Raw genomic sequence first — 14586 nt, 5'->3', positions numbered from 1 at the left:
CTTGCAGGTCTAAGACATGAAGACATGATGTAAGAAGTCCAGGCTACTCCCCTGGTTTAAAAAAAAAAAAAAAAAAAAAAAAAGTCATCTGAAAAGATTCTGGAGGCTAAGACGTCACTAGAAAAGTAAGTCCACATGGAGCAGTCCTGAGGCTTCATGTGAGTGAAAACATCACCTTGGACATCTGAGTCTAGTTATTATCTGATTACAATGATATGAAAGATTGAAAGCAAAACAAGCAGAATTGCCCAGTTGAGCCCCATAGAATCATGAGAAATAGTCATAACCAAATTGCTATTGTAATAAGTCACCAAGTTTTAAGGTGACCTGCTACACAGTACTAAATAACCTAAATAGGTGTTATAAGCATCTATTTTTCTAGCTGGAATGGCTTTAAATATTACTAAACTATCTCATGTCTTCAGTCACTTTGTTAATTTTTTTCAAATTATAAGCTTTTTAGGTAAAGAAATGTATTTTAATGCTTTTATATCCCTTCCCTCTTAAACACAGCGCCTTAAAACAGTAGGCTGTAAAATAATGTTCATTATTTTTTCCACATACTACTTCAGAGGCCCATTTAATTACTTTTGGCTCTTGGAGGCTTTAGAATAAATTCAATTTTATTACAAAACCATCTCCTTATATATGAAAAATCTTAGAAGACCATATCATTAATAAGATTTCAGAATCTAAAACATTCTATCATTTATATCTTTTACCATCATTATTTTTCAAATATGAAGAAGCAATGCTTTATGATTATTTAACTATATTATATAAGGAGAAAATATAATTACTGTGAAGCCACCTTTAGAAGGCCAAATAGAAAAATGACTCAGCTGCATCCAGAAATAAATTCACATTTACAATTCCAAATAACTAAGAGTAACATTTTATTTTATTACTCAAAAGCATAGAATCTATATTACTGGTAATATCCCAAAGCACTTTAGAAGACTTATGTGAGTAACAATGAAATGATTGCATTTCCAGAAAGGACACTTAGCAAGTTTATTGCTGGTCCCTTCTGTACGTCTTCAGTGAGTCAACCTTTTGGCTAGACATTTTAACTTCTTCCTCAACACTGGAGGATTGTCCAAAAGATATTTCAAATAACCATGCACCACCAGGGCCTCATTCTTAAAACATTTGGGAGTATTTTGCCAATTCAGTGATCTCACTGGCTAAATATCTTTAGCTATACAATTTTTCACCTACATCACATATCATTTGGAGTAAAAAGTATAATAGGCTTATCTGATAACCTATCTAGTCATATTTAATTCTTATTTTAGAATTGTTAAAGTATTCTATTCATTTGAGGATCTACCTTCACCTGAGACCCCAGGTAGTATTAGAAAGCGAGAGAGTAAAATGATAAATAATTTGGAAAACATAATTCACAGTATTAGAAGTTTAAACAATAAACAGCGGCCAGTGCTGTGCCGTAGTGGGTAAAGCCACTGCCTGCAGCACTCACATTCCATACGGGCGCCAGTTCGAATTCTGGTTTCTCCACTTCTGATCCAGATTTTTGCTAATGGCCTGAGTGGAAGATGGTCCAAGTGCTTGGACCCCTGCACCCACAAGGGAGAAACAGAAGCTCCTGGCTCCTAGCTTCTATTAGGCCAGCTCCAGCTGCTGCAGTCATTTGTGAAGTGAACCAGCAGAAGGAAGACCTCTCCCTCTCTCTGCCTATGTCTCTTTGTAACTCTGCCTTTCAAATAAATAAATAAATCTTTAAAAATAGATTTAAAAAATAAACCTGGAACATAAATTAAATTTTTAAATTAAGTATGTTAAAAACATACCTATGTGGGAGCCAGCACTGTGGCGTAGAGGGTAAAGCTGCCACCTACAGTGCTGGCATCCCATATGGGTGCCGGTTTGAGTCTCGGCTGCTCCAATTCCTATCCAGCTCTCTGCTGTGGCCTGGAAAGCAGAAGATGACCCAAGTCCTTGGGCCCCTGCACCAGCATGGGAGATCTGGAAGAGGCTCCTGGCTTCGGATCAGTGCAGCTCTAGACATTGCAGCCAACTGGGGAGGGAACCAGCAGATGGAAGACCTCTCTCTCTCTGCCTCTCCTTTCCTCTCCTTGTAACTCTGACTTACAAATAAATAAATAAATCTTTAAAAAAAAAACATCTATGTGGTATTCTTCATGTTTATCAATTGATCCTCAGATTACACATATTCTGGCCACATAGTCTGAGAAAGCAGCACTGTCGTACCAACAGAAACAAATATCCAGATTAAGTACGCAAACAACTGAAAGAATACAAACTCATTCTGTTAAAGCTTTTAACTTTCTAGTACAATCTAGTCAAAAACAGCATTTTTGTCAGAGATGCTACTGCAATATCTGTTTCTCCTTCCTGTCATGACAGAACCTTGATTGTGCTCACAAAGAAGGAGGTACCTTTCTCTGAAGGGAGGAGAGAACTTCCACTTTGACTATGACCCTATCGGAATAAGATCAAAATCAGCGAACTCTAAAGGCTTCCATAGCCATGGCAACCCATGACTAGAGCCTAGGGAGATTACTGACGCCATGAACAGGAGTGTCAAATAGTTAAATCAGCAACAGGAGTCACTGTGTACTTACACCCCATGTTGGATCTGTCCTTAATGTGTTGTCTAATGTGATGTGATGCTATAACTAGTACTGAAACAGTATTTTTACACTTTGTGTTTCTGTGTGGGTACAAACTGATGAGATCTTTACTAATTATATACTGAATCGATATTCTGTATATAAAGAGAATTGGAAATGTAAAAAAAAAAAAAAAGCCTGGTGTTAAATTGGAAATGGCATAGAAAATTAATTAATTTTAAAAAAATATTATGTAGGATATCTGTCTTTAATGTGCTGTACACTGTTATTTAATGCTATAACTAGTACTCCAACAGTATTTTTTTCATTTCATGTTGCTATATGGGGGCAAACTGTTGAAATCTTTACCTAATATATACTAAACTGATCTTATGCATATAAAGAGAATTGAAAATGAATCTTGATGTGAATGGAAGGGGAGAGGGAGCGGGAAAGGGGAGGGTTGCGGGTGGGAGGGAAGTTAAGGGAGGGGGGAAGCCACTGTAACCCATAAGCTGTACTTTGGAAATTTGTATTCATTAAATAAAAGTTTAATAAAAAAAAAATAAGAAGAACAGAGAAAAAAAAAAAAAGTGCCTCGCTGAAAAAATTTACCTTTTCCAGCCCCCAGAGCAGCTAGTGGTAGTTACATGACATGTTCAAGTGAATAAGATAAAAACCTCTTTCTCTTCATACACTTTACTGGGTTTTGTTTTTTTTTTTTTTTTCTTCCAGTATAGAACAGAAAGGTGATACTGCAGGTGCAACAGATCTACTATCTTAAAAATATGAAGGACTTCATCTCAAAGATCAAGGGGAAAATGCCCCTGATGAAATAGTAGAGCCTCTGCAGTAGTTCTAAACCATTCACATCCCCTTTTTTCCTCAGCTGCTGTATTTTGGATTTTCAGAACTTCACCTTACTATAATGAATTAATGCAAATCTTCTAGATCATGATTTAAATAAAAATTATAATGTATCAAATTCTACTCACAACTGGTTAAAAGTTGAAATAACTTAGATACTAAAACAAGACTTCATGTAAATATCTTTCCTTTGTGAATTCTCCCAGATCTATCTCCTCTTTATTTCAAAATTTCAAGATGTTCATGTAATTACTTCATACAGTACCCAGTGTAGCAACTTCTAAATAAGTTTTACTGTCTACTATGTCTTAGCCCACATATTTTTACTAGAATAATCTTTAAGAAACTTCTTTTTGTTTAACTGAAGAATCCCAAAGAACCTCTCTACTTCCTGTCCCTGGACTAACCATAAATACCTGATGTTTCTAGCATCTCACCTTTTGTAACTCTTCCTCTCAATCTCAATTTCATCTTCACTCAAACCTTGAGTTACTGTTCTGGTTTGTTCCTTCTTCTTTATCACACCATACCATTTCCTATGAGTTTTCTGCCAATTTTCAACACTGTTAGACTTTTCCACCAACTCTGAATTTAGGGCCCCAAATAATTATATCAGAAAAACTTTTTGATCCAAATCCTTTATATCACATTGACTACTAGGACCTTGATTTATTAAATTCCATTTGCAAATATCTAGGTAAATTCCATAGTTAAATGCTCACAAATAGTCAGATGTTAACTTCTTCAGTATAAAAATACCGTATGTCCTTCACTCCGAGTTCTCAGGACATAGCAAAAACTAAATAAACAAATATGCCCAACAAGATTGAGTATATGATACACATTTACAAATTCAGAAAGCATTCACAATACGGCACTCATGTAGGTAATATTATATCTCAAACATACCTATGTAATTATAGCTCATTACTACTTAAGATAGAATTAAAGTGTAAAGTGACCAAAAATGTACATGCATCACTGAAAATTTGCTGCTATAGTATATTGAAATACCACATAATTTTTAAAATAGAAGCTTCAATAGTTTAACTTACAACTAAAATTTCAGTATGTTTTCTAAAATACATATAAAATGTATGTAGTCTTGAAAATTGTCACTATTTCATTAACCAAATTCTTCATGCAAGGGAACTAATTAAAGGCCCAATTATAGTTATATTATGAGCAATTGTCTAATAACTATGGAGCAAAATTTTATAAAAGAAAAAAATTTCTAGGGCTCTTTCTAACTTGAAATTATAATGCAAATCAAATATAACTATTCTAAATGTACATGTATATGTATCCAATATTTTTCCCTGCACAGCAATTATAATGGAAATTGCAACATACTGAATTCCAACTTTATTTTCAAAGTTGAATTATTTTTAGGAATTTTTTTGCAACTGCAAAATTGTAAACTTTAATGCTAGTAGGGATAAAAATGAAATGTTTTTCCTCCTCACTTAAATCTTGGCTCTCAAAATACAGAGATAAAATTTGATTTAAAAGTCCACTGAGAACAAATTGCTTAATCAGAAATCTGGACTTTACAATTAAGGAGTTTCATCACATGCAAAATATGAGGGAAAAACCCATATTGTCACAAAACAGAAAAATGTTCATTTAATGCTTTATGAGTCAGAGGTATAGAGAACAAAAACAAACATGTTTTTCTTGATTTACTGATTTGTGATTAAGTGAATAATTATAAGCAATATATTTCTTACAGATTTCTAATAAGGACTAAATACTTCAACCATTTGACAAACAGGGTATTTTCTAAGGTGCTTTTATTCCACCATATTAGCCTGGGTATTATATCTGCTCTTATGTATCCCACACTACTTCAGTACGTCTCTTTCTCCAAATCTTCCAATTCTGGTCAGGTTGGTAAAAGAGGGAAGCAAGGTAAAAAAAAACATACCACGTTCCCTTCATACAAGTTCTCTTGGTACATGTATTAAATCAGACAGTTTTATTCACTCAATGACAAGGGAGCGGTTTCTCATGAGGAAAGTTACCTTGATTGAAAACAGTCACACTTGAAAAGGATGAGATGTAGTGACAACAGCAAACGTGGACAGCATGCCCACAACACATCAGGATAGCTGAAGATTCAGTGCAAAGCAAGAGGAAGAACTATCAAATACTGAAAATAAAGCTTTTAGCAGGTTTCATAAATAGGAAAGTTTGGGAAAAGGAGAACTTATCTGAAGAAGCACCTTAGTAGCTTTCTGTGCTATAGAAAACCCTATACCATGCCTTTAAGAGAGCCTAGAACAGCCATCTTCATTATTCAAAACATTTGAAGACAGGTTTTTAGAACTCTTAATACAACATCTGACAGTCTAGTCCAAAACAAGATGGGTTTTAAGTAGTTTCCATCACTCATTCCTTCAAATAGCATTAACAGTACTCAATAGACAAAGGCACAGAAATACTTTCTACAGGGCTACAATTCAGAATTCTAGACGTCAGATTTAATGCCAAATTCTTAAGAATAAATTACTTCCATAGAACTAAGTCTAAGGTATATCTTCATCATTCCTGTCACAGTTTTGAAGCTGGGAACTGATGCAGAGAAGGCAGGACAAACAACTAAGTGCTATCATGGTCCATGAGGCAGCATCATAAAGGAAAAACAGTGTTCAGAGTGTACAATTTGAGAAAATCCCTTTCAGCTTTGAATATACAGAGAATAAATTCTCCTGTAGAATTCCGGAAGTTCAAGAAACTACCTTAGAAATTTACAAATTAAATATTAGTTTTAACTCAATTTGCATAGATATAAGAAATATTTACAAATTTTGTATTTCTTTTACATGAGAGAGATTAAGTTCATGGGCAATATTCTTGGATGAGTTCAAACACTTTTCCCTACTCTACTGTCTGCCTGCTGTTATTGGGATTGCAATTGAATTAGCTTTGGAACCAATAGTACAGTCAAACTGTTGTAAGGAATATGAGAAAATTTTGGAAAATATCATGCTGAGAAAAAGAACTTCAACTTAGTCACAGCTAGGGCATACCACTAAAATTGGTCAGGAATGTTAAGAGAAATGCCAAATTTCAAGTTTTCACAATACATTTTATGTTTTCAAATAGATTGTAGAATCAAATGCATATAGAGGTACAAAAGTTAACATAAGTAAAGCAGGCCTTAGTTGATCAAAACATATGTCTTCATCCAAAGGGAGAAACTATTTAGATCCAACTGATAATGGATTACCATATTGTCCAATCGCCATATTGTCCAATTTTTCATAAGAAGCTAGAAATTAAACTTGTATGTGAAATTTATTTTTGAAATGTAATCAAGTAATTCAACAAAAAATTATGTGGTCCAAATAATAATTATCTGTAGACCAAATTATATTACCTGGGCTCCCCATTTATGGCTCCTTTTTCTTCTACCCCATTATAGATAACTACCTGATGAAATCCCTTCTATCCAAACATAAATGATTTCCCCAGCTGTCTACTTGATTTTATGAACGCAACATACAAATTCCAGATACTCTGTACTTGGCAACATACTGTCTCCAGGCAGTGCTGCTGTTCACTAAAGAATCAAATATCTTGGTGACTGTGAATCCAAAAAATGCCCTCACTACAAGTTAACAAACTTGTCATTTTTCTTTTAACTTTTATACAATAAGCATTGTGTACCCAGTAGCAGCATTGCTGGATCATATGGCAGTTCTATTTCTAGTTTTTTGTGGAATCTCCATATTGTTTTCCATAGTGGCTATAGTAATTGAGATTCCCGCCAAGTGTAAGAGTTCCCTTTCTCCAAATCTGTGTCAGCAGTTGCTATTTTCTTTTTGATAATAACCACTCCAACAGGTGGTTTTGGTTTACATTTCCCTGTTGAATAGTGATACTGAGCATTTCTTCAGATTTTTTTTTTTTGGCCACTTATATTTCTCCCTTTGAGAAACGTCTATTCGGGTCCCTTGCCAGTCTCTTAACATAATACATTTTTGTTATTGAGTTTTTTTAGTTCCTTATATCTTCTTCATGCTAACCCTTTGTCAAATAGGTAGCTTGCAAATATTTTATCCAATTCTGTTGTATGCCTATTCACTATGTTGATGAAATCACTATATTAAAGAAATATTTGCTCTACTATGTTTACAGTAGCACTGCTCACAATAGCGAGGATACAGAATCAATGAAAGTGTCCAAAATCAGAAGGAAGGACAAAGAGAATGTGGTATATACACAATGGAATATTATTCAGCCACAAAACAGAATGAAGTGAGGTCATTTGTGACAAAATAGAATTGGAGAAAGACAAATAGCACTGAATCTGAATACAGAATATTACTAGAGTATTATTACTAGTAATATTACTAGTAATTATTACAGTAATTACTAGAGGTGGGGAGGGGTGAAAGAGCATGGAAAGTTTGGATAACTAATATCAAATTAGAGTAAAATTAAAGGAGTAAGTTTCTAGCATTACACAGAATAGTGGGATGACTACAATTCACAGTAAACTATTATATATTTTAGGAGTTAATAAAAGAAAGGAACTGTAAAGCTCCAAATATTAATAATGTCAAAGATTACCCTGATTTGATTCATACATATTGTATACAAGTATTAAAGTGTGACACTGGAGACCATAAATATGCACAAATATTGTTAATAAATTTTTAAATAAAATATATTCCTATGTTAACTATAAACATTTTAAAAAATAAAACATAAGAAGCCAGACAATGTGGAACAGGAGGTGAAGCTAATTTACCACTCTGGCATCCTATATTGTAGTGCTGATTTGGCTTCTGGCTGTTCCACTTCTGTTCCAGCTCCCTGCTACTGTGCCTGGGAGGGCGGTGGAAGATGGTCCAAGTGTTTGTCTCCCTGACACCTGCATGAGAAACCAGATGGAGTACCTGGTTCCTGGCTTCATCTTGGCCTAGTCCTGTCCACAGCACCCATTTGGGAAGTGAACAGAAAATCTCGGCCTGCCCCTACCCCAAACTTAAATGTGTGTGTGTGTACCATATGTGTCACACACACACACACAGCCCAAATTGTCCCAATTTCACATGAAAAACACCTTTGAAACAGTTTCTATCTTTCTATAATTATATGTAATTTTAGAAAATCAAGAGTGATTCTAATGTGAATCTTAAATCTGAAAACCTTGTTTTCAGTACTAGTATCTTTTTTTAAAATTTTTACTTATTCATTTGAGAGGGACAGACAGATGGACAGGAAGACAGATTTCTCCCATCTACTGATTTACTCTCCAAATGCTATAGTCAATGGGCAAGGGGTGGTTGAAACCAAAAACTAGGAACTCAATCCTGGTCTTCCACATGGTGGCAGGAACCCAACTACTTGAGCCATCTTCTCTCCAGGTGCACATTAGCAGGAAGCTGGAATTAGGAGCACAGCTGGGAGTTGAACTCAGACACTCTGATATGAGAGACTGGTATCTTAACTCCTAGGCCCAAATGCAACCTTAAGTACTTGAAATTTTTAAAGAAAATTAATGGAAATTACATGGGAAGAAGTTTCAAGTGGGAAGAGGAGGATACAGGAAAAATAAATAAGTGCAACAGAGATTTCAGAAAACATCACTAAAACGTCTTCAGATCTTTTATGCAAATAAAATTAAAGGTTTTTATGGGAATCAGAAATGCTATATTCAATGGCAGTTCATATATTTAAGACGATATGAGCTTTGTGTTCTGAGGTATCTAAATAGAAAATTCTCCATGTTAGCTTTCTCAGTGATGCTACAAACTATTTCCTTCAAATATACAGACAGAAACAAACAACCTAACCTAAGAGCAGCTAGCCACAAAGTCAAAATAGCAATCTAGATGTATTAAGAATTCAGTTAATGCCAAGATGTAAAGATATATCACTGCTAGGTTTCTTACAGATCTCTGTCTCACAGGCACTGTGGCTCAGCATGTTAAGTCACTATATTAGATGCCCACATCCTGTACTGGAGAGTCAGAGTTCCAGTAGCAGCAACTTTGCTTCTGATTCAGCTCCCTCCTAAAGCATCCTGGGCGGCAGCAGATGATGGCTCTAGTACTTGGGCCCCTTCCACCCATGTGGGAAACCCAGTGTTCCAGGTTCCTGGCTTTAGCACTCTCTCCTCTCTCACTCTCATTCAAGTAGATGAAAATATATATGCAGATAAATATATATATATATACATATATATATATGAAAATATATATGTTCCTCTATCTTATCTCTAATTAATTTCTTCACAAGGAGTACAGCATGGTGGTTGGGATGCCTGCATCTCACACCACAGTACCTGGGTTTGATGCCTGGGCTCTAGCTTCCTGCTGATGTGGACACTGGGAGGCAACAGTACTGACTTGAATAGCTGAAATATAATACTTCTGAAGATACAAAAGACAAATTTAAAAATGTCTCTAATTTTTCTGACCATCATCATTTTCTTGATGTTGTTTTTGTATAATCTCTAACTCCTCAACATGAAAATGCTGGAGTTATAATTTTTAGCAAGACAGTAAAACTTCTATATATAATAAGAAAGCCTCCCAGAAAGAATACCAGACTCACAGATAGGCACCATCAGTAATGTCTACCTACACTATTTTTTTTTTTTAAGATTTATTTATTTGAAAGCAGAGCTAAAGAGAGGCAGAGGCAGAGGGAGAGAGGGAGAGAGAGGGAGAGAGGGAGAGAGAGGAGAGAGGGAGAGACAGAGAGAGGTCTTCCATCCACCGTTTCACTCCCCAGATGGCAAAATGGCCAGAGCTGCACCAATCCAATCAAAACCAGGAGCTTTGGCCAGCGCCACGGCTCAATAGGCTAATCCTCCGCCTGCAGCGCCGGAACCCCAGATTCTGTCCCGGTTGTTCCTCTTCCAGACCAGCTTTCTGCTGTGGTGGCCTGGGAGTACAGTGGAGGATGGCCCATGTTCTTGGGCCCTGCATCCACATGGGAGACCAGGAGAAGCACCTGGCTCCTAGCTTCGGATCAGCGTGGTGCGCTGGCCGCAGCAGCCATTGGGGGGTGAACCAACGGAAAAGACCTTTCTCTCTGTCTCTCTCACTGTCCACTCTGCCTGTAAAAAAAAAAAAATTGTAAAAAAATAAATAAAACAGGAGCTTCTTCCATGTCTCCCACATGGGTGCAGGGGCCAAAGGACCTGGGCCATCTTCCACTGAGTTCCCAGGCCATAGCACAGAACCAGAGCTCACGCCAGCAATGCAGGCAGCAGCTTTACCTGCTACATCACAGCGCCAACCCCTTTCGACACTACTTCTATCAACTCCTCTCTTTCTTCTACCCTTCATATGATACACACCCAACATTCCTACCATCTGATCCAATCTCCTTCTGTTAAGTTAGCAATACTGAGGGTCTCCAAAGATGGGCACAAAAATCTTCAAACTTCTCCCACCAATTAAATAGAATCATATTTTGCCCTTCAATTGTACAAACTTTTTATTAGCTCACTCACTGCATAACTAGTGGATGGAGTAAGGCAGAAAAAATCGTATAAGGGGCAGGCATTTGACATAGTGGCTAATATACCGCTTAGGGTGCCTGCATCCTGTATCAGAGACCCTGGGTTTTAGCTGTGGCTCCACTCCTGATTCTAGCTTCCTGCTAATATACATCCTGAGAGATATCAGACGATGGCTCAAATATTGAGTTACTACCACCAAGGGGAAACTCAAATTCAGTTCCTATCCCCTGACTTCAGTCTAGCCCAACTCTGGTGGTTACAGGCATTCTCATTCTCTCTCTTTCAAGTAAATTTTTTTAAGAGTCTTTGTAAATTTGTTTTTGTTGAACTAGAATCCATGAAGGTTTTGTTCATGATTGACCACATACACATTTCTTCCTTTCTTAGACCCCATTCAAGTATAAAAAGTATACATCAAAAATTGAAATAAAAAAAAAGTGATTCAGACCTCAAGAGATGAAAGAATTTTAAGAAACTTCTGGATACAAAGAATGCGCTAAGTACCAAGGCAGAACCAAAGAAACCACCAGCTATCACAGGGACTGAATGTACTGCAGGACAAGCAGCTGACCTGCCCAGGGCCTCTCCTGACCTAAGAGCACTTATAATGGAGGATAAAGGAACAATGACAAAATGATGAATTAAAGATCTGAGTGTAGAATAGCCTATTTCCCAAAATACATCCCAACTACCCCCTCCCCCTCAACACACAAAGTGGTATTTTGGGAGGGGAGCTATACACTACTTTCCTTAATGGTTGTACGAATTTACATTCCCATCAACAGAGCACGTGGTCTTTCCTACATCCTCTCCAGCACTTATGTTCTGATAAAAGCCATTCTGAGATGATTTTTATTTTCATGTCTGATAACTAGCAACATCTAACACATTTGTTGAACATACATGTTTTCTTTGGAAAACTGTTTATTCAGATCACTTGATGTTTCTACGGTGGGCTAGGGTGCTGTTTTCTTGCTATTGACTTGTATAAGTTCCTTATGTTTTAGACATTAACCCTTTGTCACGTTTAGTTTCCAAGTATTTTCTTCAATTTTACAGATTGCCTCTTACTATTCCCTTTGCTGCATAGATGTTGTTCAGTTTGATGCAATCTCATTTCTCTATTTTTGTTCTGTTTGTGCTTTCAGTGTCAAACCCTAAAACTCACTGCCCAGACCAATGTCAAAAGCTTTTGGTCTGTGCTTTGTCTAGCACTTTTATATTTTCAAGTTCTATATTGGAGTCTTTAAATATATTAATTTTTTATTAATGAACAGAGACTGTTCTTTACCCACTTTGTGCTCGTGGCACTTTTGTGGAACCCTGATGTGGAATTAACATTTTTATGGAGTACAGCACAATATTCCAACACACAGGAACAATTTAAACTAGTCAAACCACACAACTAGCCTTTCCATGGCTTGACATCTCTATGCTTGGAGCCCACCAGCTCCTCTCTCCCTAATTATACAGTACTACAGTCACCCCAACTCCATCTTGCAGAACACTAGACCTGACTTGTGACTGTATTTTGATACTTGTTATGTGATCCCCTGCTTTGTCCTTCAACACCTCCAACCCTTCCTAGGTTCCAATAATCACTGTTCTAAGTTCCAGTCAATTGTTTTAACTTCCATATATGAGAGACCGTGAAGTACTTATATTTCTTTGCTTTATTTCACTAAATACAATATAGATCTTTGCTTACTTAACATAGGCATTTATTATTATGAACTTCCCTCAGCACTGCTTTTGCTACATCAAAAAAGGTTCTGGAATGTTGCTTTCCTTCCATTTGACAGGAGATAAAGTTTAAGTTTCTTTATTTGAAAGGTAGAGAATGAATGAATTTTCCATTCACTGCTTCACTCTCCAAATGCCAGCAGCAGCCAGGACTGAGTCAGGTCATAGTCTGGAACATGGAAATCAACTCAAGCCCCCATTTGGTGACAGGGACCCAAGTACTAGGGCTATTATCTGCTGATTTTAACAATATACATTCACAGGAAGCTAAATTGGAAGCAGAGGTGATATTGGATCCAGGTACTCTGATAATAGGATGAGGCATCCCAAGCCATAATTTTAACCTGCTGTGCCACAATGCTTGCATCTGGAGGGTTTTTTTGGTTTTGTTTTTGTTTGTTTGTTTTTAAGATTTATTTATTTATTTGAAAGACTTATAGCAAGAAAAGGAAAGACACAGCGAGGCGAGAGATCTTCCAGCCACTGGTTCACTCCCCAAACAGCTGCAGTGACCAGGGCTGGGCCAGGCCAAAGCCAGGTGCTTTATTGGAATCTCCCTCATGGGTACAGGAGCCCAAGCACTTGAGCCATCCTCTGGTGCTTTCCCCAGCACATCAGCAGGCAGCTGGATCAGAAGTGGAGCATCCAATACCCATATGGGATGCCAGCACTGCAGATGGCAGCTTAACCCTCAGCACTGAAAAGTCTTAAAATGCTCTTATTTCCTTTTGACCCAATGATTTCTCAAGAATGTATTGTTTAGTTTAAACATACTTGTTAATTTCCCTTTCTCTTGCTGATGTCTAGTTTCATTCCACTGAGGTCAGAAAGGATATTTGGAGTTGTTTTGATTTACATTTGTTAAGACTTGTTTTGTGACCTAATGTGATTGATCCAGAGAATGTACTTAAAAATGTGTATTCTTCAGTTGTTGCGTAAAAAGTTCTGTATACAATTTTTCAAACAGTTCAAGGAAAATGAAGTGAAAAGACAATAAACTTTATTTCTCAAAATAAGTTCCATCAAGTTCAAGACACTTTTTTAAGTGATAATACCAGCCATTTGTTCCATCCCTAAAAAATATGGAAGTTCCTAGAAATTTAACCATGTCAATAGCCTTTACATTATTAGCTAAAATAATGGTCTTTAAAGACTAGAGTTTTTTTCTGCTAAAACTCTGGCTAGCTTTTCAAAACATTTCCTAATAAGCAGATGTTTTTGTTCTTTTGCCATCCAGATAGTCAAAAAGCAAAAATGTCTTGAGCATTAGCTCTTGAGTGGTCCATGTTGGCTTTGGCTAAATCACTCCCACCACTTAGCCTAGCCATTGTTCTGACAGTACTTTATGTCCAGGATCGTATTTGAAAAGCCATGTTTCGGCTCTTATTCTTGGAAGAAATATTTCAAGATCTTGATTCTGCTTGTTTAAAATAATCATTGAGAGTTCTGCTCATCATTTATTCATCTGGCCGCAACAATTTTGGCACCCACTGACCAGAAAGTGTACTCTACTTTTCCTTAGGCTGCCATATTGACATAATTCTTCTGGAGAGTATCAGGCTAATAGTTGTCACTCAATATCTATGTGGGATTGTGTCACATACACCCTAATGATAGCAATATCTGAGGATGTTCTAGTCCCTTATATAAAATGGTACAGTATTTGCATAGAACCTATGTACTTCCTCCTGTATACTCTGACATTTCTAAATTACTTACAATATAGAATACAATGAACAGCTATGTAAACTGTTGTTATACTGCATTGTTTAAGAAGTAGTGACAGGAAGCCTATACATGTTAAGCGAAAAAATTTTTCAGGTATTTTGACCCACTGTTGGTTTCATCTGTGGGTGAGGAACCCATAAAGATTAGAATGCATATTTAAAGTTA

This window comes from Lepus europaeus, chromosome 3, assembly GCF_033115175.1.
Source record: "Lepus europaeus isolate LE1 chromosome 3, mLepTim1.pri, whole genome shotgun sequence".
NCBI classification, from domain to species: Eukaryota; Metazoa; Chordata; class Mammalia; order Lagomorpha; family Leporidae; genus Lepus; species Lepus europaeus.
The sequence above is the reverse complement of the archived record's forward strand: the minus strand, read 5'-3'. Positions refer to the sequence as shown.